At 44.0% G+C, this 26,698-nt stretch overlaps 1 long non-coding RNA gene across 2 annotated transcripts in view; it reads right to left on the reverse strand.

Annotated features, from left to right (window-relative positions):
- Nucleotides 1-222: 222 nt before the first annotated feature.
- Nucleotides 223-26,698, reverse strand: part of LOC140393812 (uncharacterized) — a 39,751-nt gene continuing 13,275 nt past the window's right edge. For both annotated transcript variants that reach the window (XR_011935735.1, XR_011935734.1), the window contains one exon: nucleotides 223-891. This is a non-coding gene — a long non-coding RNA (uncharacterized lncRNA). The remainder of the gene's footprint in view (nucleotides 892-26,698) is intronic.

Consider the following 26,698-nt stretch of genomic DNA (forward strand, 5'->3'; position numbering starts at 1 on the left):
ATTATTTGGATATTCTATTTGTATTTTCTTTTACACATTAACCAGGGCCGAACACACAGGAAGAAAGCTTAAAAGTAGTCTTCAACGACAGATTAGAGGATGAGGAATAATTTTATCTGGCAATGTTTTAAAGTTATAGATTCTATCCTTAAAAGCAACTCCCAAGTCCACATTTATAAATGGACACTTCCCCTGCTGTAATTATACCCTCTCACTCATGACAGTGTTACAATGCTTTCCGTGACAGGAGTGTGTTTATTGCAGCACGGAAGTTCACATCGTCAGTTCCATTAGTAATATGAACATTGGAATTTACGGCTGATAAGTTGACAGGAAGAGCATACAGAAGCACAATTTAATTCACTACCAGCGGGTTACTCAATGCATTATCCACAATTACTTGACATTTTTTGATGAGCCATACATAGAAACACATGAACATTCCTGGTCGCATTCCAGTATCAATCCCCACGGAGGTTACATGGCTTTAGAGTCCACTTTAAACAAACTGTTATAAACAGCAGGGTTAATGTCTGCCATTAGAACTGCAAGCATCCTATATTCAGCACTGAGATTGCAGAAGGTCCCACAAAATGTAACAAAGATGACCTTCTTGTGATATGCGGTTCCCCTCATGGGCACCAGCACATACTGATCTTTCTGATGAGGGGCTTAAACATTTGGTAAGGTGGTTCCAGCGATAAATCAAACTGCTTTGAGAAGACAGGAAGCAAAAGTGCAAATTCCCAGATAGCCATGTGCGGGTTGGTAGCCCCACCGAACATCAATTTGCTTACTCAGAACATGGCCCAGGGGCATGAGGCAGCCAGGGAACTGGATCGTCAGGGGCAGCATTTCTTTGCGCCTGCCCGCCTGTGCTCTTCATTATGGCTATAAAAAAAAAAGAAAAATTAAAGCTCAGATTTTGACTAATGATCTGAGGCTGACAGACTGATCAAGTAAAGTAAATGAGCTCGCTAATGAGAATGGGATGGCCTTTTAGATTCTGTTGCTGTCAGGGAAATCAATAATCTAAAAAAGAACAGAATTTTCCATACCAAACAGATGAGGACAGCTGCAATGCTGTATTATTATGAATCAATTATCATGTGGTTAAATACCCTTAGGTCTACTCCAGATATATTTTAAAGGGTTTAGGTTAAATGACATGAACAACAGATTCAGCACAAACCCTCTGTCACCAACAGCTATCCACATGTCAGTTATCTTAACATAGGCATTAAGAAATGATTTGCAATTTTCAAGAAAAGTATAATTGGGGAATTTATCCATCATGGTTTAGCAAAATCTCTGCTCCATCGCATCAAGTCCCGTTCCTCGGTCACAACCCCGTTTGCCGATATCTTGACGTTATAAAAATTTATCATCCTCGTTTTCAAATCCCTCTATGGAATTGCCTCTGCTACATCTTAATCTCCTCCAAGCCCACAACCCTCTGGAGATATCTGGACTCCTCTAATTCTGGCTTCTTGTGCACTTGCCCAAGCATAATCTCTCCACTGTTGGTAACTACGCCGTCAGCTGGCTACATCCCAAAACTCTGGAATTCCCTCCCTGGAACTCTGCTTCCCAGGGCACTTTTCTCCTTGACCAAACTCACCCAACCTAATTTCTGCTCATGTGGCTCAATGTCATTCTTTGTTTGATAATGCACCTGATAAGTGCCTTGGGACATCTTGTTATGTTTAAAGGAACAATACAAAGGCAAGTTGGTGCTGTTGAATGTAAAATACTCTAGGCGGAATTCTCCGTTGGCTGACGCCAGAATTGGGAAACGCGATTGGGCAGAGAATCGATTTTAAATTCCAAAATCGTAGCGGGCACCAGTTTCACGCCAAATCACAATTCTCCATGGCCTCCACAGCTGCGTCAATGCGTTCCAGAACGCAGATACAGTAAACGCCGTTGGCATGTTGACAGGCCTGACGTGGTATTCTTTGGGCCCTCCGTGATTCTCCGCCTCCAATGTAGTGAATTCCCAACGGTGAGGTTCACTTGTGGTTTTAAAAATCGTGAATCATGCATGGTGGTTGCTATGGGGGGCACAAAATGTGTCCAACATCGCCATAGTTTTGGGGGGGGGGGGGGGGGGGGGGGGGGGGGGGGGAGGCTGGGGGGGGGCTGTGGGGTCAGGGTGGTTGGGCACAGAGCACCATTGCCGTGGCTTGCAAGGCAGCCGTGCACACTTCTGAAGGCCCACTGTGAACTTAGGGTCTATGGGTGTGTCCCCAGGTCACCCGCCAAAGTGCCCTCTAGCCCCAGCCAATCAATCAGTATAGGATGGCCACACTCCAGCGCAACCAGTGCCATCTTGTTAACTGGGATGAGTGTGTGGGGAGTGAAGTGTTTACATGCGGCTGTAGCTTGTCAGCCTCCCGAGTGTCAATCACAGACCCAGCGAATCCGGCAACGTTTCTCATTGGAATTGATTGTGTTCCACGTGGCGCTGGTGCTAGCCCCTCCCCAGTCGCCGAATCGGTCCAGGCGCAGCGCCAGTTTTGCTGTCGTGGATGTCCAAGAATCCTGCCCCAGGCCCAACACTTACTCAGGAAAGGAGAATCTCGCCCTCGGTGTTTCATGTTGGATGAAGGGATAGAATCTTTGTTCATTAATGGCCATACACAGATCTTAAGAGCGCTCTGTATCTTGTTATTTATCTCGTCAAGGTCAGTGAGTACTTGTGAAAATCCCATTAGTGCACAGAAAATCTGTTGTGATGACAGCAGCAGGCATTCTGTTCTTCATCTGACAACAATAGCTAGCTGCGTTCAGCACTTTTATGCTGATGTAGACAGAGAAGAAGAAAAAAACCTCCCTGCCCACATTCCTGCTAGTTAAAGTCTGGTCAAGTGTTGGGCTCATGGAGGGGTTCATTAAAAAATTTCATTCAAGGGATTTGGGCATAAAATGGATTTACCACAAACGCTGTCACCAATAGTTATCCTTGCAAAGTCAGTTATCCCAATAACACAAGCATTGTTTACAATTTTCAAGAAAAGTGTATAATTAGAGTATTTATCCATCATGATTAGTCAAAGTCCCTGCTCCCCGCATGTCCCATACCCCAATCACAACTGCGCCGACATGGATACAGAACTGGCCCGGTCACAGAAGGCAAAGGGTAGCAGTAGAAGGGTGTTTTTCTGAATGGAAGGTTGTGACTAGTGGTGTTCCATAGGGATCGGTGCTGGGGCCTCTGTTGTTTGTGGTGTACATAAACGATTTGGAGGAAAATGTAGCCGGTCTGATTACTAAGTTTGCGGATGACACAAAGGTTGGTGGAGTGGCAGATAGTGTTGAGGATTGGCAGAAGATACAGCAGGACATAGATAGGTTGGAGACTTGGGCAGAGAAATGGCAAACGGAGTTTAATCTGGACAAATGGGAAGTAATGCATTTTAGTAGGTCTAACAGAGAGGAAATATACCGTAAATGGCAAAATTCTTAGGAATATAGAAAGTCAGAGAGATCTGGGCATGCAGGTCCACAGATCTTTGAAGGTGGCAACACAAGTAGACAAGGTCGTCAAGAAAGCATACGGGAAGCTTGCCTTCATTGGATGGGGCATCGAGTATAAAAACTGGCAAATCATGCTACAGCTGTAAAGAACCTTGGTACGGCCGCATTTGGAATAGTGCGCACATTTCTGGTCGCCACACTGCCAGAAGGATATGGAGGCTTTGGAGAGGGTGCAGAGGAGGTTTACCAGGATGTTGCCTGGTCAGCAGGGTGTTAGCTATGTGGAGAGGCTGAATAGACTCCGACTGTTTTCATTAGAAAGAAGGAGGTTGAGGGCTGACCTGATAGAGGTCTACAAGATTATGAGGAGCATGGATAGAGTGGATGGGCAGGCACTCTTTCCCAGGGTGGGTCAGTCACCAGGGGGCATAGGTTTAAGGTCCATGGGCAAAGTTTAGAGGAGATGTGCGAGGCAGTTTTTTTTTTTTACGCAGCGGGTAGTGAGTGCCTGGAACGTGTTGCCAGGGGAGGCTGTGGAAGCAGATACATTAATGGCATTCAAAAGGCATCTTGACAAACACATGGATAGGACGGGTATAGAGGGATACAGCACAAGGAAGTGCTGAGGGTTTTAGCAAAAGATGGTATCATGGCCAGAGCAGGCTTGGCGAGCCGACGAAGGGCCTGTTCCTGTGTTGGATTATTCTTTGACATTTTGACTTTAAAAATTCTCATCGTTGTTTTCACATCCCTCCATGACCGTGTCTTTTTTGCAGCATTTAATGCCCATCTCCAATTACCCCCGTGAAAGTGGTGAGGAGCTACATTCTTCAACTGCTGCAGTACATGAGGTGTAGGTACATCCACAATGCTGCTAGGAAGCGATTTCAGGATTTTGGCACAGCGGCAGTGAACGAACGGTGACATATTTCCAAGTCAGCATGGTGGCTGGTTTGAAGGGGAGCCAGGTTGGTGGTGTTCCCGTGTATCTGCTGCCCTTGTTCTTCTAGATGGTAGTGGTCATGGGTTTGAAAGGTGCTGTCTAGGGAGCTTTGGTGAGTTTCTGCAGTGCATCTTGTAGATGGTACACATGGCTGCCATTGTGCGTCAGTGGTGGAGGAAGTGAATGTTTGTGGAAGGAATGCCAATCAAGCGGATTGCTTTGTTCTCAATTATGTCAAGCTTCGAGTGTTTTTGGAGCTGCATTCATCCAGACAGAGAAGAGTATTCCATCACACTCCTGACTTGTGCCTTGTAGATTGTGAACAGGCTTTGGGGAATCAAAAGGGGAGTTACTTGCTGCAGGATTCCTTGCCTCAGGCCTGCTCACTGTAACCACAGTATTTCTACGGCTGGTCCAGTTCATTTTCTGGTCAATGGTAAGCCTCAGCATGTTGATAGTGGGGATTTAGAAATGGTAATGCCATTGAATGTTAAGATGCGATTGTTAAAGATGGGCAATACAAGACTGCTCCTTAAAATCTTCTCTGAACCATTTCTGTTCAGAGTCAGGTTCAACCCTGACTCTGCCATCTAAACTGCAATTTTCATGTGCGACGAAGCAAAACCTTCAGGGAAGCAAAGTTGCAATTTAAAAGCAGCAACAATGCAGGAATTTGCGCTTGTCCACTAAAATGAATGCATTCTAGAGTTGCATCAAAAGAAAAAGAAAGCGTCTCTTTCATTAGATATCATGAAAATAGCATCATGATTGATATAAATATTTGGATTTGTTTAGATTAAAACCTTTAATAATAGGTTCCAATTTTAATCTAGTCGTTCACTCGTTAGGAAATAGTGAATCCATTAATTGGGAATGTGTCCTGGTGGTCGTGCGTTTAAAAAACTATTTTAAAATGGAAATTGGAAGAAAGGCAGGTTAAGCCATAAGACCATAAGACATAGGAGCAGAATTAGGCCACTTGGCCCATCGAGTCTGCTCCGCCATTCAATCATGGCTGATATTTTCTCATCCCCATTCTCCTGCCTTCTCCCCATAACCCCGATCCCCTTATTAATCAAGAAAGGTTGGCTGAGTTGATGTAACCAAGGCTTTTGATATGCTGATCAGCCTAGCAACATAATAAACAAATGTTTACCCAAGGCAAGTTGCTAACAATGGGACATAAAGGATGCAATTCAGCGACCCTGTTGCACCTGGCACGGATTCAGCTTCACGCAGGGCACCTGGCCGATCGAGTCACCCGATGCTCCAACCAGAGCAATCTGGATCTCGCCCTCGCTGGGAGAGACCAGATCTGATCATTTAAAATCGGCCTTACAGCTCATTTAAATACTCGGGCGGGGATTCGCCCGGCGCCCGGGGCTTACCGGCCACGCCTGGGAGACCTCGCCAGGGCACTGTTTAGTACTGGTCGACACAAACGTGGACCAGTTGTAACGACACCTGGGGGAGGGGGAGGAGGTCTCCCAGGCCATTGGAGACCTTCAGGTGGTTGGAGACAGGGCAGGGTAGCACACTGGCACCAGAGCACCTCCAGCCTGGTACCCTGGCAGTGCCACCATGGTTGGCAGTGCCACGGTGCCCATGTGCCAGGTTGGCTTTGCCGAGGGGCTTCCCCAAGGTCAGGAGGGGTGAGGGGAGAGTGAAATAAGTGGGTGGGGGGGCATGGGGGAGATTGGGGCTGCCGGGCAAAATGGTGTCCAAGCTGAAACTTGCCAGCAGGAAATCCCTCTATATGCCAGAGAAGATGAGTGTCAATTTCACACTTACATTCTAAATGATGACCACCTGTAATAAAAGTGATTAAGAGTGACCTCTGAGTGCGGTAGTTCAGATAAGGGAAGAAAAGGGAAAAAAAACAGTATAGCAGAGACAAGTTCACCCTGAGCAAGGGAGCTGTTATAAGATCGCAGCCTCCAGCAGGCAGCTATGTCAACTCCCAATGGGCTGTGCCTGCTTGAGAAGTCAGTTGTCTCTATTCTAAGTCAGAAACAACCCCCAAAACATAGGTGCCTGGTGTGCTAACAATTGTTGGATTTTGCTTATCGTTTTTAAAACCTATGGGATGTTGTTTGGGGAGATCTAGTTCGGAGATCAGGAAAACAGATTTGGAACTGGGTATATTTAAAGATTCTATGTATAGCCATTAATGTACTAAAGTGCCATTTATCATTCACTTTCTTGTGGGTGTTCTACTGTTTAATAAACATTTATTTTGTTTAAAACCATCACAAAAATGGCTGGGAGATCCTTTCACTGTCTTCACATCTTTCCTCACATTATAACAAATGACAAAACACTGTTGAGAGCAGGCATTCCAAGTTTCCCTTCTGGGATTTGGAATACCCTAGCATTTAACATCAGCTGTACTCTTAATACTTTCCACCTCCTTGAGTGGGGTATGGCCTGTGGGGTTCCAAATCCTACCTTCAAGCCCAGCTGTGTGGGAAACATGCAGTCACTGATTTCTCCCCGGATGGCCAGCAATAGCAATTAAGGAAGGTGGGGTGGGCTCTTCAAACTGGAGGGCCAATTAGAAGCCTTCCCGCTTGAAAGCAACAGTATGCTGCAATGGAGCATGGGGAAGAGGAGCTTCAAAACTGTTGTGCTCTTTAAAACCCTTTTAAAATTCAATAATGGTTTTTGAAACTGGACCACCGCAATTTGGAGACTCTTCACAGGGCAGCCCATGGCTGCTGCAGCACCTGGGCAAGCAGGGTGTCTAGGCCTGCCAGGAGCACTGGTCCCTCGATCGGTGGTCTCCCAGCAGCTAAACTGCCCCCCCCCCCCTCCCCACCACCCCCACAGAAGGGATCACTGGAGACAGGGACCATTGGAGGTTGACTGCATTGACCTTGGTGGTTGTTAACAAATAGGATTAGCACAGCCACAAGTGGGCGAAAAGCCGTGCTGGCAGCTCCATCCTGCCTCTGAAAAATGGCCCGGGGTGCACCGAAGCCCAGGAACTGGCACAGAGGCTAGTAATTCTACTTAGTGCCTGTCCACCTTCAATCCCAGCCTCAATGGAGCCTTAACACAAACAAACAAGCTCCTGAGGTTTACTGTAAAGAAGAATATGTGACCTTTACTTAAATTGCTCTACAATTATCATGTCTTCACTTAAGAGCGTTGCTAAATCCTTAGCTGACAAAGCTCTTAAGCACGAGAATTCTTAAATTTCTATCAATTATACTGTATGCACACAAAATCTAGCAAGTAGAAAACTAAAATCTGCTCCCAGCTAAACATTGTAATGTATTTTCACCACCTACAGTGCTGCACAAAAGGGACTTAAGTGAAGCATCAAAATGATATCATAACATTAGAAGGCAGGTTGGTGTCTGTATTCACTAAATACTTGCCAACTTTCGGAGAGAAAACATCGAAAGGGTAAATCACGCTCATTGCTCAAAACAAAACTCCCTTTCAAATAAACAGCCCTGTTACTGTTTACATTTTCCATGACTTCTCTTCCAATGAGTCGTAGGATATGTTGCTTTACAACAAGAAATAGGCAATACAATGTTGGGCACTGACCTAAGAATTGTGTTTTTATTACAGCACAAATGAACAGCAACATATTCCAGGTGCATGTACACTGGGAGGACTGTACATGCTAATAGGATCAGGGCAGTGCTGGGTTTAGATTCTTGGTCACAAGCAAATAGGAGCATTAGCAGAGCTGGATTTCTTGGTGTGCGCACACACGAGAATGAACCATTTATCGTGTTCCCGGGGAACACTGGGGAATGGGGCTACAGATTCTGGCATGGAGAGGAGTGAGAGTTTGACCCCCATGTGTGGGGGTAGGGGTGGCACAAACTTTGAGGGCCAGCTGCACTGCACGATAGTGTTTGGTTCTGGGCATATTAAAAACAGAAGTACAATCAGAGGAGTTTTCTTCAGGGTTCAAGTGAAAGTGATGTAAAAAGTCTTTAGCTGCCAAGATTGTAAGATCTAAGAACTGCTAAACTTAAATCAATTACACTGTATACGCACAGTGTTTAGCAAGTAGAAAAGGAGGTTGGGGGGGGGGAAAAGAAGAAGTAGTTACGTGAAGGGGTCAGGTGGTGATGGAGGGCAGTGGGAGGCCTAGCTTTCACATTATGGACAGTATTTAATGGAAAGGGGGATGACGAGGGGGTGGGCGAGGCAGCACAGCCACCAACTTAAGAGCTGGCAAGAGCCCTTTTCAGGAAGGCCCACTGCGCCATGCCAATCAGGCATTTAACCAGGCAGCAGTGAGCCTTCCCCAGGATCAAGTATCCTGGGAGGTAGAGGTCCTGCCCAATGAGAGCTGCCAGCCAGAGGCCGCTAGCTTTTTATTGCTATGCAGCACTACTAGGTAGGTGGTGGCTATTGCTGATACTACACCCATCCGCTAATAGGCCCAGGCAAGATATGGGAGTGAGCTATCAGTGCCCTCTTTCCCTCCCTCACCTCCTGATGCCTGGTCCCTTGATCAGGCACTTAGTGCCCCATTCCCCCTGCCCCCCCACCTCCCAACAACCCCCTCTGTGGCCAGGAGCCTGCGAACAAACCCCTTTAGGGTTTCTTTTTTGGTCTTCCTGGATGGCTAGCCCTCCACCCACCTTACCAGTGACTGAGGCTCTTAAGTTCCCGCCACAGACTAAAACAGCAAAGGGGGGGGGGGGGGGGGGGAAAGAGGCTTAAAATTTGAATTTAGAATTCAAACTTTCGGTAGAGACCTCAGACGCCAACTACCCACCTGATTAATGCATCCCTGCCACCAAACCCATTAACAGGGAGATCTTCAAATTCTGTTTGATGTGTTTTAAAAGGATTTGTATAGCATTAAGTTGTGTAAACCTGTGTAACTATTTTAAAACGTCGAGTGTGGCATTTCAAATATTTGATAGATGTGCGTTACAAAAAAAAGGAACGATTTCCACCAGCTCTTCCCCATCGCTGGTGTTTCACACGTCAGTTCAGCAAACTAAAGTGGTAGTAATGTGGCCTGGCAAATTCAGTACGCTACACAAACTGCAACACCTGCACTCAGCTGCCAGACTCCCTCCCTATCTCCTGGATTTCCAGTCAGGTAAGTAAGCTACAAGTCAGCACACACTGAGTACTTAGTAGCTCACGAATCCATGTGAATGTGGCTTCAAAGTGGGTTTGGTCTTACACAGCTGGTGTGAGGCAGGCAATGCAAGTCGCTCGGTCTTTCCCAGACATGCAAATATTGAAAAACACCTCCACCAAATGCACAATACTGGCCTGAAAAAATAAGATTGGAACTTTCAGCTTACATCATCTAGTGTACAAGGACACAAGACACAGGAGCAGTACCAGGCCGCATGGTCAATTAGATCAAGGATGATCTTCGAACTCAACTCCACTTTCCCACCCTGCCCAAAAATGACCCTGATCTTGAATATACTCACTGACTGAGCATCTAGAGGAGAGGATTCCAGAGTCACAATCCTCCAAGTGAAGGAATTTCTCCTTTTCTCAGTCTTAAATGTCTTACATTAAATGGTTGGTCCCCTGGCTGATGGCTGAAACCCGTTCTATACTATCTAGCCAAAAGAAAACATCCTCTCAGCATCTTACACTTGTCCGATGACAGGTCTGACCCACAGCACCACAACCTCCACCATGGACAGGGCAAGGAGGCAGGTCCCGGGTCTGCCCCCCGCAAGAACAGGGATTGCACCCCACACTGTTGGCACATATCTCATCCACGCCAGCCAGCCAGCCATTTGAGTGTGAGTTGCTCTAGCAGCAAACACTTGTACATGCTTATTGTACCCTGGAGCTATGGAGCAGATGGTAGAGGCTCCAATCTCCACTACATGGCATTGGTGTATATTGGAATGATTGAGAAATTGATGCTTAAGCTGTTTAGCTGTGTTATGACCATCAAGTCCTGGTGTGGGAACGAACCTCAAGCTTCTGGATCAGAGACATGGACTCTGCCTACTGCACCATAAGACCCCCTTCTTGGCATCGACCCATTTGAGGATTTTGCACGCTTCAATAAGATCAGCTCTCAATCTTTATGGTCCCATTCTACTCGACCTCTCCTCACAGGACAGCTCTCGCATCCAAGGAATCAATTAAGCAAACCTTCATTAAATCCTCTGGAAAATAAATATATCCTTCCTTAGGTAGGAAAACCAAAACTGCACAATACTCTATTTAATTGCAGCAAGACTTCCTTATTCGTACTCCAACACCCTTCCATTAAATGCTAACATGCCATTTGTTTTCCCCAATTGCTCAATGTGCCTGCACGTCAACTTTGTGATCCATCCCAACATTTATTAGTCTTGCACCTTTTAAAAAATAATCTGCTATTCCATTCATACTACTGATCCTTTCCATGCAACCCCCCCCCCCCCCCCCCCAACCCCACCCAACCAAAATCATAGGAGATACAGAAGGGAAGTTGCCATGTCTTGAAATGCGAATAAAGAGTGTTGCAAGAGATCCATCATGAACCAAGTCAGGGTTGATGGTACAACAATATCCCTGTAAAAAGCAAATCTCAACCAAAATGGTTTTCCAATATAAACAGGAATCGGTGTTCTGTGAAGTGTTCTGTTTCATTCCACTCCTGCTGCAGGAAAAAATCTTCATAGGCCCTGTCTAGACAACCAGCAGGAAAACCAAACTGATTTTTTAAAAAGGGGACTTTTTAAAACAGGCTTAAACTTGAGTATACAACAAAGATGGTTATCCAATTGGCATCACTGTACCCACCGCATTGCAAGCCACTGGAGGTGGTGACGCTACATTTGCAAAAAACCTTCAAGAGCAATGGCCTCAGGCGAATACAAGTGCGCAACACACCCTAGCCCCATTAACAAGGCATCAAGGTAATTATCTGGGAGTTAACAGTGGGTTCCCAGACTTTCTACATCAAGCTACAATGGAAATATGCCAAACCCAATCACTTGAACATTGGGGCATTGGCTGAGAGAGAAGATGCCCAGACATGATCTGATTAAGTTAAAAGGGGGAAATACACTAATCACGAACATGTCTGAATCACTAGGTGACATTCATGTGACAGGCCGACCTTGTATGTCTAAATTTCTGATTCCTCTGCAGCAAGCTGAGGCTCCCCAACCCACTTCGCAAGCTTCAAACCCGCTTTGTTGACCGTGACCATCCAGAGTCATGCTTCAGACAGAGACATCTCCTGCACGACTGTCTCCAGAAGAAGTAAAATTAATCATCTGCATAAGTCAGAAGCGCTGGGACCAGCAAAGGAAGGTTGCAAGATCACGGAATTAATCCTGAAGCCAGCCAAACCACCGAACTACAGGCCGTCCCACTCTTATTTCTCTGGACGCTTAATTAGAACAGCTTAAAGTATAATAGTTAACCCCTTTCTTTGTTAAATTCAACAAAACCTGTCTGATTGGTTCTTTTATGATCACAGCACATCAAGCACTTAAACACTCATCCTTTTCAAAAACGAAGGGAGAGGAAAGAAAGGTGCCATTCGATCCCTCTTCAACAGGTCAGGACTCCTGTTAGTCAGAATATAGTACAAGCTTTGCTGATGAGATTATTGACTGGTTCTGATGAGTCTGCTTTCTGGTTACCGTTTACAGTTTTTACAGACGACTCGCCGTTCAAAAGGAAGTCTACGGCTCTCAAAGCCTCACTCATTCACAGATCTCTCAAAGTGGACCGATTTTAGTTTTAACTTGTAGCCATAGACAGGCGTCGATTCCTTCGACAATACACAAGAAAGTTAAACAGACACTTCCTATAATACACAGAACCAATTCAAAGCTTGGAAAATAAATGTTCAGATTGTCGTAAGATATACATTGGCCCCTTCTCCAAACTATATATTAGACTCCTTATCTGTTCAGAGTCGACATGTGAATAAACTATTCCTGGAAGAGGATAACTACCATGAATGATATTTAATTACTACCCACTCCCACGCTCCAAAGGTAACGCATAAATAATCATCTTATATTCAGCAAATTCCACCAAAGAGTTAGGTTTTGTTGGCATGCGTCCCTATGCTGAATCCCAGCTTGCCTTCTGTAAATGCGGTGGTAAAAATATATTCAAAACATTTGATGCACGGCATCAAATTCATTACACTTTAATCATTTCAATGTCTAAAATTCAGAAAGAAAAACATGACTTCTGTCCCCATTAATAATGCTCTGAAATCAGCAACCAAAAAATCAGCTCAAGAACAGCAGACATTTTCCATTCACTATTGCTTCTGAAGCAATTTAATGTTCCTAATATGTAGGTGCCTGGATCTGCAGTGCGTTTTCAGGCATCTAGTTTAAGTCTGCAATCAGAGAGCAATCCCAGCAAGCTTAGCAGACTTCCCTATCGTGTAAAATATTGTTGCTGACTTAGGGGTTTCCATCTAGAACATTTGTTTAAATTTAAACATTAGTATTGAATCAGGATTATTTTCCATTATCCCCCTCCCCAAATATTCTACACGTTTTTTTTTTAAAAATAACTGTTGCCACAGCAACCTGAGGTCAGGCAACCTTTGATCATCTGATTGTTATGAGCCCTGATGATGCATCCTGGGAATTGTAGTCTTATTAGTCACGTTTTCCAAATAGCCCAAAACCTCACACGCTGGGGACATTATAGCATAAAGATGGGACAGTCCATCACCTGATAAACTTCCAAAAATAATTTTAAGTATGAATAGACACACCTTGGTTCGGATCATTAGGTCCTGCGAAAGAGACACAATTCCAGTCACTTTAGTAACAACCAGAGGAGTATTTGGAACTTCAAAATAATTTGCAAGCATCACATTTATAACAAAATGTGCTCTTCCACTAGCCACAGTGTAGCAGTACATCATTTTATGTTGAAAAGCTCCTATGCTCCAACCAAGTCTGCTTTGCTATTTAACTACACAAAATGCGTCACTTTAAAGTCAGAACAGAATATTTCTGCAGCCTGATTCAGGTTCACCCAAACACATCTGAAAGCTGCTTATTAGGCCTTCAATTCCTGCCAGCAGCATCGAAGAAAATCAATTGCCTTTCATGACAGTCCAAGCCTTGAGCACAAAGCCAAGGCTGATACTCCAGTGCAGTTCTGAGGGAGTGCTGCACCATCAGAGGTGCTATCTTTTGGAGGAGTTAAATGGAGGTCCCACCTGTCTGCTTTGCATGTAAAAGGTCCCATAGCAGTACATTAAAGAAAAGTAGGGGAGTTAATTCCGGGTGTTCTGGTCAATTGTGACAAATGCATGATTTTAGATATATTGGATTATGAACATTTGGCAATTTACAGGTTAAAAGCGTGGGTTAGAGTGTGCAATAGTCATGCTTTCAAAACAATCTTGTTTTGCAAGACCAGAAAGCTTTTAGGAGCCAGAGGAGAAATTGACCACCAGAAAAGTCTGGGCTAATGCATTGTTGTTTGATCTGGGGGAGTCCCTGGGGAATTACCGTTTTCAGCCTGGATACATGATGTCATTGGCTGGCTGGTGCGAAGGCATTCAGACATTTTGAGAAAGCCTTTGAGTTGAGTTTTTGATCTGACAACCCTTTAGACCACAAGTGAAGTCTTTTGCTCTCACCACAGGATTATGAACAAAAAAGATTTAATAGTATTTAAAGCAGTGCAGACTTGTCTGAGAAAAAAAAGAAGCTGAAACAAAATAGTTGAAACAGCATTTTGAAGACATCCAGCCAGAGTCTGCATGAGCTCTAACAGGAGCTAAATCTGTTCTGGAAAGCAAGTATTACTCTGTACCATCGGGATGCAAGATGGATTGAGAGCTTTCTTTCTTGTTTTTAAATTGAGAATATAGATACCAATTAAGGGTATTGTATTTAGTGTTTAACGGATATTTGTAAGCGATTTTCCAGAGTGATAAAGACTTTAATATTGTGTTAATAATAGCTTTGTTTTAAAATACCAAATCTTTATTTCTTTGTACAATCACTCCTGGAGCGAAGTATTTTTTCTGCGCAGTCTTAAAAAATAAACTAAAATATTGGGGCTACAGTCCAGTATCCTAACCACCGTTGGGAGTCTGGTCTGAGCTCGTAATAAAATATACATCATTCAATGAACATCACAAATTATCTGGGCCATTATCACGTCTCTCCTGGTGGGGAAATTGCTTTGCGCAAATTGGCTGCTGCATTTCCTTAATGGCCCTGCTGAGTCATTTCACTTCGCCTCAGCTCTATTTAAGAAAGGGGCTACTGGAAGCACACAACGGATTTTGCACACAAGCAGAAGAGAACATTTCCGGAGTGTGACACAGCCAAAGTGAGAGTGTGGGTATCGGGAAGTTGGAGCACAGTGGGAATTAATTGCAGAGGGTAAAGTGGTGTTTTTGTTCTTTGCTTTCTAATTTTTTAAACTTCAGAGAGAGTGGTCTTGCCCTGCTGCAGCAGTAGAGGCCACGAAGGAAAGAGATGATTGGTAAGTGGAGGGCAGGTATTTACTACTTTTATCACTTATGGTCTGTTTTTTGTCTCTATAGTTTAAAAGGGCTATTCTTTACACTAGCAAGGACTAGGGAAGTAGATCCCGAGAGAACTAGATATAGTTTGATATTATACAACTTCCAAAGGTTTATTTTAAAGGGGTAATTCAGGCAGGAGAGCTCCAAGTCATGGTGTGCTCCTCGTACTCCATGTGGGAAGCCGGGAATATTTCCATGGCCCGGGGTCAGCATGTGTGCAGGAAGTTCCTCTAGCTGCAGCTCCTGAAAGCCCAGGTTCCTGAGCTGGAGCGACGGCTGGGGGCACTGTAGAGCATCCAGAAGGTGGAGAGTATTGTGGATCGCACGTATAGAGAAGTAGTCACACCGCAGGCTCAGATTCCAAAGGCAGGAAGGGAATGGATGACCACCAGGCAGAGAAAGAGGACTAGGCAGACAGCACAGGAGTCTCCTGTGGCTATTCCCCTGCAAAACAAATATGCCGCTTTGGATACTTTTGGGGGGGAAATGACCTCTCAGGGGGGAGCAGCAACAGCCAATTTCATTGCACCATGGTTGGCTCTGCTGCACAGGGGAGAAGTAAATTGTATGGGAATGCAAAGGTTGTAGGGGAATAGATAGGCGTTTTTGTGGCTCTGACCCAGGAACAGATTTCTTTTAAAGATCGATGGCGTCTTCTCTCCAGAAGCGACAGCAGAGAGCAAGTCATGTGCCCCGTATACTGACGTCACGTACTCTGAGCACGAAAGAGATTCCTCCAATCTGAAACTGCCAGCAGAGCTGGTGTCAGCCCCAGGGCAACTGGTGAACAATTTATGAAGAAGCTGAAATCAGGAACGAAGCAGGATAAAAGGTGATTTCTTGAGGTATGGGTTTATTAATTGTGCCAATGCAAAGCTCATGTGTGCTATATGCAAGGAAGTACTCGCAAATGTAAGATGAAAAACCCTCAAAACGTCAAATGCATTTGAAGACTAAGCTAGTGAGTTAGAGGGCAAACCTCTTAATTATTTTTCAGCTGGTGCAGTGAAAACTTCAATCATCAGCTGAAGCACTTAGCCTTGTCATTCAACATAACAGTGAATGACAAGGCAAGTGAGGACATGAGGACCAAGCAGGTTCACCTGTCACGTTAAAGGTAAGTGAAAATGGTGGGTCGCATAGTTTGGGCAACGTGGATAATGACGTTTTGGCAGCGTGGGTCACGAAGGTCGGCTGCCGTGAGTCGCAAAGGTCTGCCGTCCTTACCTGATCTGGTCTAGATGTGACTCCAAACCCACAGCAATGTGGTTGACTCTTATCTGCCCCGTCAAGGGCAATTAGGGATAGGCAATAAATGCGACGCCCACCGGGACAGGACCGGGACTGATGTCCTTGGACGAGTGGTTGCAAGTATGGTAGGGGACGTTTAAAATAGAATGGCAAGGGGATGTGAACCTAAGCAAAATGAAAAGGGAAAGAGAAACCAGGATAAAAGAACAGTAAAATGCAGAACAGTAGACAGGGTAATCAAGGGCAGGAGATAAATAGGGCCACCGTACAAAGAAAAGTTAGAATGATTAAAAATGGCAAAAAGGCTTTTCATCTTAATGCATGAAGCATGCAGAATAAAGTACATGAACTGACGCCGCAAATAGAGATAAAATGAATATGATCTCATAGCCATTACAGTGACATGGTTACAAGGAGATCAAAACTGTGAACTTAACATTCTGGGATATTTGACTTTTTGGACAGGAGGGAAGAAAAATTGTGCTGCGGTAGCATTGTTAATAAAAGATGAAATGAGGACTGTCGTGAGAGATTAGATTATCTAGACTCGGATGATGTAGAGTCCATTTGGGTAGAGGTAGAAAAAACAGCAAGATAAAGAAGACATTTGTAGAGAGCCCCAAATAGTAGCTACACTGCAGGAAAGGATATAAATAAACAAATAATAGCAGCATGTAAAAAGAGTAATAATTATGGGTGATTTTAATCTTCATGTTGATTGGGTTAATCAAGTTGGAAAGGGTAGTCACGACAATGAATTCATAGAGTGCATTAGGGATAGTTTCCTAGAGCAATATGTCATGGAGTCAACCAGGGAACAGGCTATCTTGTATCTGGTAATGGGTAATGAGGCAGCTTTAATAAATGACCTCAGTGTAAAAGATCCCCGAGGAAACAGTGATCATAACATGATTCAGTTTGACAATGAGAAATTTGGGAACAACTATGTTTAACTTAATGAAAGGAATCACAATGAAACGAGAATAGAGTTAGCTAAAATGGACTGGACGGAAAAATTAGCAGGAAAGACAGCAAACAAGTAGTGGCAGACATTTAAGGAGGTAATTCGTGACTCTCAGCAAAAATATATCCCGGTAAGGAGGAAAGATTAACTGAGAGGGATATACCAACCATGGCTAACCAAAGAAGTTTAGGAGAGTATGAAGTTGAAAGAAAAAAAGGATGTAAAGTGCCAAAAGTCAGTGGTAGCCCCGAAGGTTTGGATGAATTCAGAATCCAGCAAAGGAATACCAAAAAGATAATAAAGAGAGAGAAAATAAACTAAGTGGGCAAACTAGCGAGGAATATACAAACTGACAATAAGAAGTTCTTTAAACATATAAAAAGAGAGGTCAAAGTGAACATTACGCCCCTTGAAGTGAAACACATATTATGCATTCGTCTTTACTGTGGAAGATACTTCAAACATCCCATTCATACTAAAGAATACGGGGAGAAATTAAGTACCAACACCATCACTAGAGAAGTAACATTAGACAAACTAATGGGGACAAAGGCAGCTAGGTCCCAAGGCCCCGATAGCTTACGGCCTAGTTCCTAACAAAAGTAGCTACAGAGATAGTGGATGTAATAGTTGTAATTTTCCAAAAATCCTTAGATTTAGGAGAAGTACCGGAGGATCGAAAAACCGCCAATGTGGCATCCTTATTCAAAAAAGGAGGTAAAAAACAGGTAACTGTAGGCTGATTAGCCAATATCTATTGTTGGAAAAATGTTGGAATCAATTATTAAGGAAGTAATTGCACTACAATCATAATCTAATCAAGCAGAGTCAGAATGGCTTCATGAAAGGGAAATCATGTCTGACTAATTCATTAAAGCTTTTCGATGAAGTCTCAACCTGAGGGAATAGAAGGGAACCAGTAGACGTGTTGTATTTGGAATTCCAGAAGGCATTCGACAAGGTGCCTCACAAAACGTTAACTTATAGGGCGGCACGGTGGCACAGTGGTTAGCACCGCTGCCTCACGGCACCGAGGACGGTGTTCGATCCCAGCTGTCGTGTCACTGTCCATGTGAGGTTTTCACATTCTCTCCCTGTCTGCGTGGGTCTCACCTCCACAACCCAAAAGATGTGCAGGGTAGGTGGATTGGCCAGGCTAAATCGCCCCTTAATTGGAAAAAAAAGGTTAAGTTATGAGATGAAGTGCCAATGGTGTTGGGAGTATATTGGCATGGATAGAGAATTAGACTAATGGGCAGGAAACAGCGAGTGGGGATAAGGGGTTCTTTTTCAGGCTGGCGAGGTAACCAGTGGGGTTCCACAGGGATCAATGCTGGGACTGCAAATGTTTACCATATATAATGACTTAGAGGAAGGAAGCGAATGCACTGTAGCCAGATTTGCAGACGGCACAAAAATAGGTGAAAAGGCAAGTTGCGAGAGGGAGAGACAAGGTTCTGGTGAGACCACATCCGGAGTACTGCGAGCAGTTTAACTCCTCTTATTGAAGAAAATATTTTATTTAAATGGAAGCAGTTCAGAGAAGGTTCACGAGGATGACCCTCTGTATGTGAGCAAAAGTAAAACAGGTTGGGACTCTACTCATTGGAATTTAAAAGAAGAGGTGATCCCACTGAAATATTTGGATTCTTAAGGGGCTTGACAGGGTAAATTCTGAGAGGATGTTTCCGCTCTTGGGAGATTCTCGGACCAGAGGGCATGGTCTCAGAATAAAGGCTTTTCTTTAAGACTGGGGTGAGGAGAAATTTCTTCTTCAGAGGATTGAGTCTTTGGCATTCCTTGTCACAGAGAACTGTGGGGGCAGAGTCCTTGTGTATATTTAAGGCTGAGATAGATAGATTGATCATTAAGAGACTCCAGTGTGATGGGAAAAGGGCAGGAAAGTGGATATGGGGAATGTCAGGTCAGCCATGATCCTACTGAATAGCGGAGCAAGCTCGAGGGCTAAACGGTTTACTCCTGTTCCTATTTATTTTGGTCTTATGGTCTTAAAAGCACTTTGAAATGTGCGGTGGTTGTGAAGAGCACCATATAAATGCAAATCTTTCTTTCCCCCTCCCCCCGCAATCCAAAATGGTCACACATGGCTGAAAGCACTATTATTTTTAGATGTCACAAAATGGCGACGTCTACTGTGGTCTGTGAAGAAGATAAAAAAGTGGCCAATCCTGGGACCATGATTGGCAGGCAACATACAGGACACAAAATGCCCACCTCAATTCATAAAGTAGCAAATTATACATGTGGTCTGATGAATCACTGCAACATACAGGAGTGTACAGCAGGAAGAATAAAGGTCTCACTGTAAACAAAATTGGTCTCTTGGCTGCAGGTGTATTGTTTCATGCCACTAAAAAGCTGCATTGTTTTCCTGCACAATTACTGCCACTGCAAAATGTCCAAGAGATGTTGAGCACATGAAACCACACGTCCTTGACATGGTGAACAATAAAAACAAATACGCAAGTCTCTGGGAAATCTTCCAAGTAATTCTGAATAACAGATTAAAAAGGCATCAGTGCAATGGTGCTCTACCCTAACAGCACACGATAGGGAGCTCATCCACCACCGGCCAATCCCAATGTTATGTGCTAATTCCAAACCGGACACCAACAACCTAGTGCCAAGCTCAGCAAACTCTGGACTGACATGCTTTTATGCTTCCTTCCTGGGAAGGCTAACAAAAAATCCCTCAATTGCATGGGTCATTGCAACTTAAAAAGGGAAGTATACAGTGATACCACTTGTCATTCCCAGATTGGAGACGATTAAGAAACTCTTCCCCCATCAATAACTGCGATGATTTTGTGCACATAATTTGTATGCAAGTATCCTCCACTTTCTGCATTTTGGGAGACGTAATGATGTATGCATGCATCATACAATATGGATTATGGACTGCAGGCCGAGCAAGTCCCACCCACCTCCCACTCATTAACTCACAAAAGTTGTGTCAATAGACACCCTGGTCAGATTTTTCCTGCAGGCTTCTGAACTCTGTTGTCAGGCTCAAATTCAGGTCAGAATCCCTGCTGCGTAGGAAGCAGTCACCCAATGTGATTCATCCCTCCCCCCACCCCAGATGGCTAATTAAGAATGGCAGAAATGCTCTCCAAGTTGGAGAGCCAGAGGACTGCTAGCTCGAACAAAGCAGCAGGATGCCATGGCAGGTAAGTGAGAGAATAGGGCGCAATCTCCCACTTTCCTTTTCAAACTTTGAGCTTTAAAATTTCAAACTTTGAATTAAAAATGGCTTTTAAGCTAGGCTACTATGGACAGTAGGTAGAAGCCCTCCTACAGGGCAGCCTGTGGGTGCCGCTGCACCACAGAGAGGGAGGGGAGCGAGGGGAGCTGTGCCTGCTTACAGCGCTAGCTCCCTGGTCTGCTGACAGGAGGTTGCCTCCAGGATGGTCATCTGCCTGTCACCTGACAGAGCCTGTCGGCTGACTGCAAAATCCGAGTTCATCTCCATTAACAGGCCAATCAAGTTCACAGAGTCAATTCCCTACCACCTTTAGTGGTAAGCCAGAGGATGGGCTAAGTTTTATAAACCAACAAAAGGTGACCAAAAAAAATAAAAAGGGAGAAGATAAACTGTGGACAAATAATATAAAAACATACAGCAAGAGCTTATTTAAATAAGAAAGAGCAAGGCCAATAGGTCCCTCAGAGACGTGACTGGGGAAATAATGGGGAACCTGAAATGGCAGAGTAGTTAAATTAAAACTTTGCATCAGTCTTCATGGTAGAAGACACTATAATGACATTCCAAAAATATTAAATAATCAAGGGGCAAAAAAGGGAGGAGGTGGGAGGAATTAAATAACTATCACTAGAGAAAAAGTATGAGGGAAACTAATGGGGCTAAAAGCCGATACATCCCACGGACCCGATGGGCTGCATCCTAGGATATTAAAGGAAGCAGGTAATGTTAGGATCCCGGATGATAATTCAGCTATTTGCAATTTGTAAAACTGTGAGGAAATGTTACTGGAACACAGGAGTAATAACACTGGCCCATAGGTATATTTTATGTTCAAACAAACTTTTAATTTAAACACAGAATTAACCACATTAGCAACAAAGAAATAGACTTACAACTAACAGTCACAACAGTACTCAGGTAAAAAGACAAAAACCTCAAATTACTTTCTAAACCTGCCACTATATTCCAATTAAGCAAACCAATACATATTAAATACCACTCATGAATAAAGTTAATATACTTGCTTTTGTCTGTGCAGTAACTTTGGAAAAACTTTCAGGACCAAACCAAAACACCCCTATTCAGATGAGAGTTCTCGGACCAACTGACTTTTCAGACAGACCTGGCTCCTCCCATTAACTACATAATCTATACCCAAAGCATAAAGCATTCTTTTGTCTCTTCTTACAAGACGCCCCTCGACTTGTTTAACCTGGACTAAACACAATACCCCATATAAAATGTCTACACCTCGGGGTCTTTCAATGTAAACAATATTCTTTTAGCTAGCTATCTGTAAACAAGTAAATTGTTCTCAAGATCTATTAGCGGAACACTTTAACCTCACCTTTATGACTTCTTAAATCACAGCTCTAGCAACCATACTGTCTTTATTCATCATAACCCAGGTTTTAATAACATTACTGCAAAAAAATATAAAATAAGGCCATTTCTTACATTCATCACAGTACAGAGATAGTGGATGCACCCCTAGTAATCTTCCAAGAATGGTTAAACTCTGGAAAAGTCCCAGATCATTCGAAAACTACCAACATAACACTTATTCAAAAAGGAGGGAGACAAAAGTGGATAGCCAAACGCCAGTTAGCTTAACATCTGTCATTGGGAAAATCTTAAGAGTCTCCATTTCAAAGCACCTTCTGCCCAAATTTGAATTTTTAACAATTTAAATTCAACAGCTGGGTAGCCATTATGGAGGCTGTCTTGTGGTCAAGCAGGTGGGGGAGTGCCTCAGTCTTCCAGAGCCCTTTGCCCTGATCGGTCAACAGGAGGCTGCATCCAGGTAGATGGACTACTCCCCGATACCACAGGCTTGCAGGATGACTGGAAAATCCCTATCAGACTCAAAGAATATATCTTGACAAGCCTTCAAGTACCCATAACTGGCTAATACCCCACTGCTCCCAGGCAGGCTGTAGATCCTACGTCCAGGGGAATGGCCCAGAGGCAGGGTGGAGCTAGTAAACCCGAATGCCAACCACTGGTATCATATTTCATGCCTGCCACCTCCATGCTTACTTCCGTTAGAGATGATAAGCTCAAGATTTGAGCACAAAATTCCATGCTGGCACCGCAGTGCAATTGGGAGTGCTACACGGTCAGAGGAATGGGAAGGGAGTAAAAAGTAAAAGTTGCCAGCTGACCATAAGCTGCTTGATGTTTTGAGTGGGGAGAGCTGATTGGTGGTGATTTAACCTGAGTATCACCACAGCTCAAGCGAGGGGCAAGGTTGAGAACGCGGGGCCTTCATGAATAACCTCAGCCAGTACAAGAGTTGAACCCGCGCTGCTGGCCTCGTTCTCCATCACGAACTAGCTGTCCAGCCAACTGAGCTAAACCGGCCCTGTCAAAGGTCGAGGAAGGGAGAACTACACTTCCAAAGGCTCAGTCTTTCAGATTAAACATTAAACCAAGGCCCTGTTTAGCCTCATATTGACCTAAATGATCCCAAATGACCCCGTCAAGACCCCTCAGGATCTTATATATGTTTCAATTAAATTGGCTCTTACTTTTCCAAACACCAGCAGTTACAAGCCAAGCCTGTCTAATCTGACCTCACAAGACAACCCACCGTTTCCAGGTATTAGTCAAAACGTCTCTGAACTGCTTCCAATACATTTACATCCTTCCTTAAAGAAGGTGGCCAATACAAAACGCAGCACTCCAAATGTGGTCTCACTAGTACCCTGTACAAGTGAAGTATAACCTCCCTACTTTTGTACTCAATTTCCCTGCAATATATAACATTCTATGAGCTTTCCTAATTACTTGCTGTATCTGTATATTAACCTTGTCGCAATTCATGCACTCAGAGTCCAGAGGAGAGATTGAATAAACTGGGATTGTTCTCCCTAGAGAGACGGAGGCTGAGGGGCGAGCTGATAGAAGTTTATAAAATTATTAAGGGTATAGATATGGTGAACAGTTGGAGGCTTTTTCCCAGGGCGAAAATGACATTTACAAGGGGGCACAAGTTCAAGGTGAGGGGGGCAAGGTTCAGTGGAGATGTGCAGGGGAAGTGTTTTTTTTTTTTTTTTACACAGAGGGTGGTGGTGGCCTGGAATGCACTGCCAAGTGAGGTGGTTGAGGCAAATACGTTAGCGACCTTTAAGACTTATCTGGACAGGCACATGAACAGACGTGGTATAGAAGGATACAGGCGGTTGGTCTAGATAGGACACGTGATCAACGCAGGCTTGGAGGGCCAAAGGGCCTGGTCCTGTATTGTATTGTTCTTTGTTCTCTGCAATCTCGCACCATTTTGATATTATGTTTTTTTAATACTTCCAGTCAAAAAAAAAAGACAATTCCACATTATACTCCATTTGCCAGATTTTTACCCATTCATTTAACCTACCTATACATGTTTGTAGACTCATGTCCTCTTCATAACTTGCTTTCCTCCCTATCCTTCTGTCATCAGCAAATTTGGCAAACATCCATCCAATCTCTTAAATCCAATTCATTGATATAAATTGTAACCAGTTGAGGTCCCAGTCCTGATTCCTGCGGCACACCACTCTTTGCACCCTGTCAACCTGAAAAAAGACCCATTCATGCCTATTCTCTGCTTCCTGTTAGCTAGCCAATCTTCTAACCATGCCAATATGCACCCCCCCTCCCAACCCTCGTAACATGAGATTTTATTTTCAACAATAACCTTTGGTGTCGAACTTTATCAAATGCCTTTTGGAAATCCCAGTAGAGTACATCAACCAGTTCCCCATTATCCACTGCAATTGTTATTTCAAGACAAAGCAAGCAGTGGAAGCAAAGAGTTTTCAAAGTTGCAGAAGGTGGGAAATAGCGCACCACAAGATTCAGGATGATGACAATTTGGGTAGGTTAGTTAAGTGTGGTCTTACCAAAGTTTAATACAGGTTTAGTACCACTTGCCTGGACAGCAACAAATTACAGCAGGATATTAATAGACCTGAGGATGGGCAAATAAAAATTTACAGATAAATGTGAGGTAGTACATTTTGGTAGGAAGAATAGAGAGGTCACGTATTGGAAGGTGCAAGTCAAGGTAGGATAAAGGAACAAAGGAATTTTGAAGTACAAATACATCAACCACTAAGTGTTGCACCACGGGTTCACAAGTCCATGAAAAAGTAAACCAGGCTTGATTTCTAAAGGTATAGAATTGAAAATTAGGCAACACATCATAAACCTGCCTCAAACTTTGGCAAGACCACACTTATTTCATGCAGTTCTGGTGGCCTTTTAAAAATTCATTATGGAATATGGGCATCACTGGCTGGCCAGCATTTACTGACCATCCCCAATTGCCCTTCAATGGAGGTTCTTTAAGAGTCTACCACATTGTTGTGGGTGGAGTCATATCGGTTAGGCCAGACCAGGTAAGAACAGCAGATCTCCTTCTGTAAAAGCACATTAGCGAACCAGATGGCTTTTTACAACAATCGGTAACTTTGTATTTTAATTCCAGATTTTTGTTGAATTTAAATTTCATCTCCAGTGGTGGGATTTAAACCTGGGTCCCCAGAGCCCCGGGTCTCTGGATTACTAGTCCAGTGGCAATATTATGCCACCACTTCCCAATAAAAGAAAATGGAGGAAATGAAGAGAATGCAGAGAGAAGTTTTACAAAGTGTGTGGTATGCACAATAGGCAAAGCTGAACAGGGTGGGTCTCTTGAAAAAAAGGTTGAGAGGTGACTTAGTAGGTCTTTAAAATAAATGAAAGGTTTTGAGAGAGTGAATATAAAGAATGCTCCCTTTTGTGGGGAATAGCATAACTAAAGGCCACCAACATAAGATGGTCAATAAGAAATCCAAAGGGCAATTCAAAAGAAACTTCTTTACCTAATGTGTGAAGGTGGACTTGGCTTCCACAGCGAATGGTTGATATAGTATAGACTCAATTAAGGGAAAGCTAGACCAGCATCTGAGGGAGCAGGGAATAGATTCCCCCACTCCACCCCCATCAAGGGATGTGAACATCGTTGGCAAGTCCCGTCTCTACAGCCCTTGATAAGATGATGATGAGCTGCTTCTTAAACTGCTGCAGTCTATTTGACATGGGTATACTCACAATGCTGCTGGGAAGGAGAGCTCGAGGACTTTGACCCAGTGATAGTGAAGGAACAACGATATATTTCCAAGTCAGGACAGTGAGTGGCTTGGAGGGAAACTTGCAGGTGGTAGTGTTCCCACGCATCTGCTGGCCTTGTTCTTCTGGCTGGTAGCTTCGAAGGTGCCGTCGAAGGAGCGTTGATGAGTTTCTGCAGTGCCTCTTGTGTATGGTACATGCTGCTACGGTGGTGGAAGGAGTGAATGTTTAGGTTCGTGGATGGGGTGCCAATCGAACGGGCTGCTTTTTCCTGGTGTCGGGCTTCTCAAGCATTGTTGGAGCTACACTGATCCTGGAAAGTGAAGAGTATTCCATCACACCCCTTCCTTACTTGTGCCTTGCAGATGGTGGACAGAAGGGGCTGGTTTAGCACAGTGGGCTAAACAGCTGGCTTGTAATGGAGAACAAGGCCAGCAGCGTAGGTTCAATGCCCGTACCGGCCTCCCTGAACAGGCGCCAGAATGTGGCGACTAGGGGCTTTTCACAGTAACTTCATTGAAGCCTACTTTTAAGTGATTATTATTATGATTATTATGAGTTACTCACCGCAGAATCCCCAGCCTCAGACCTGCTCCTGTAGCCACTGTATTTATAGGATTGGTTCAGTTAAGTTACTGCTCAATGGTAACCCTCAGAATATTGATAGTATGGGACTAGCAATGGCAATGCCATTGAATGTCAAAAGAAGCTTCTCTCCTGTTGGAGATGCTCATTATTTGGCACTGTGTGGCACAAGTATTAGACAAGTCGTTTGAATAGGAAACAATGGGAATAGGCCATAAACACTCGCATAGGCTGATTGTGCCAAGTGGCCTGTTTATTTGCCGCATATCCTTTTTAAACCCTCAGCAAATTGTCTGCTGTGTTTCCGACATGACAATAGTGACTGCACTTCAGAAGTATTTCACTGACTGTGATAAAATCAAACTACTGCGGGATGCTGGAAATCAGAAACAAAACCAGAAAATGCTGGATGAACTCAGCAGCTCCTGCAGCATCTATGGCGAGAGAAACAGAGTTAACGTTTTGAGTCCGTGTGACTCTTCTTCAAGCTGCAGAGGGATAGACATATGATGGATTAGATGGTTGGGGAGGAGTTGGAGAAGGTGGGGCAGAAGAGAAGGCCAGGGATAGGTGGGAGCTAAGGAGAGATTGACAAAGATGTCATGGACACAAGACTGAAGCGCTTTGAAACATACTTTAAAAATCCCATTAAAATTCAAGTCTCTCCTT

The sequence above is a fragment of the Scyliorhinus torazame genome, chromosome 17 (assembly GCF_047496885.1).
Source record: "Scyliorhinus torazame isolate Kashiwa2021f chromosome 17, sScyTor2.1, whole genome shotgun sequence".
In the NCBI taxonomy this organism is placed as follows: Eukaryota; Metazoa; Chordata; class Chondrichthyes; order Carcharhiniformes; family Scyliorhinidae; genus Scyliorhinus; species Scyliorhinus torazame.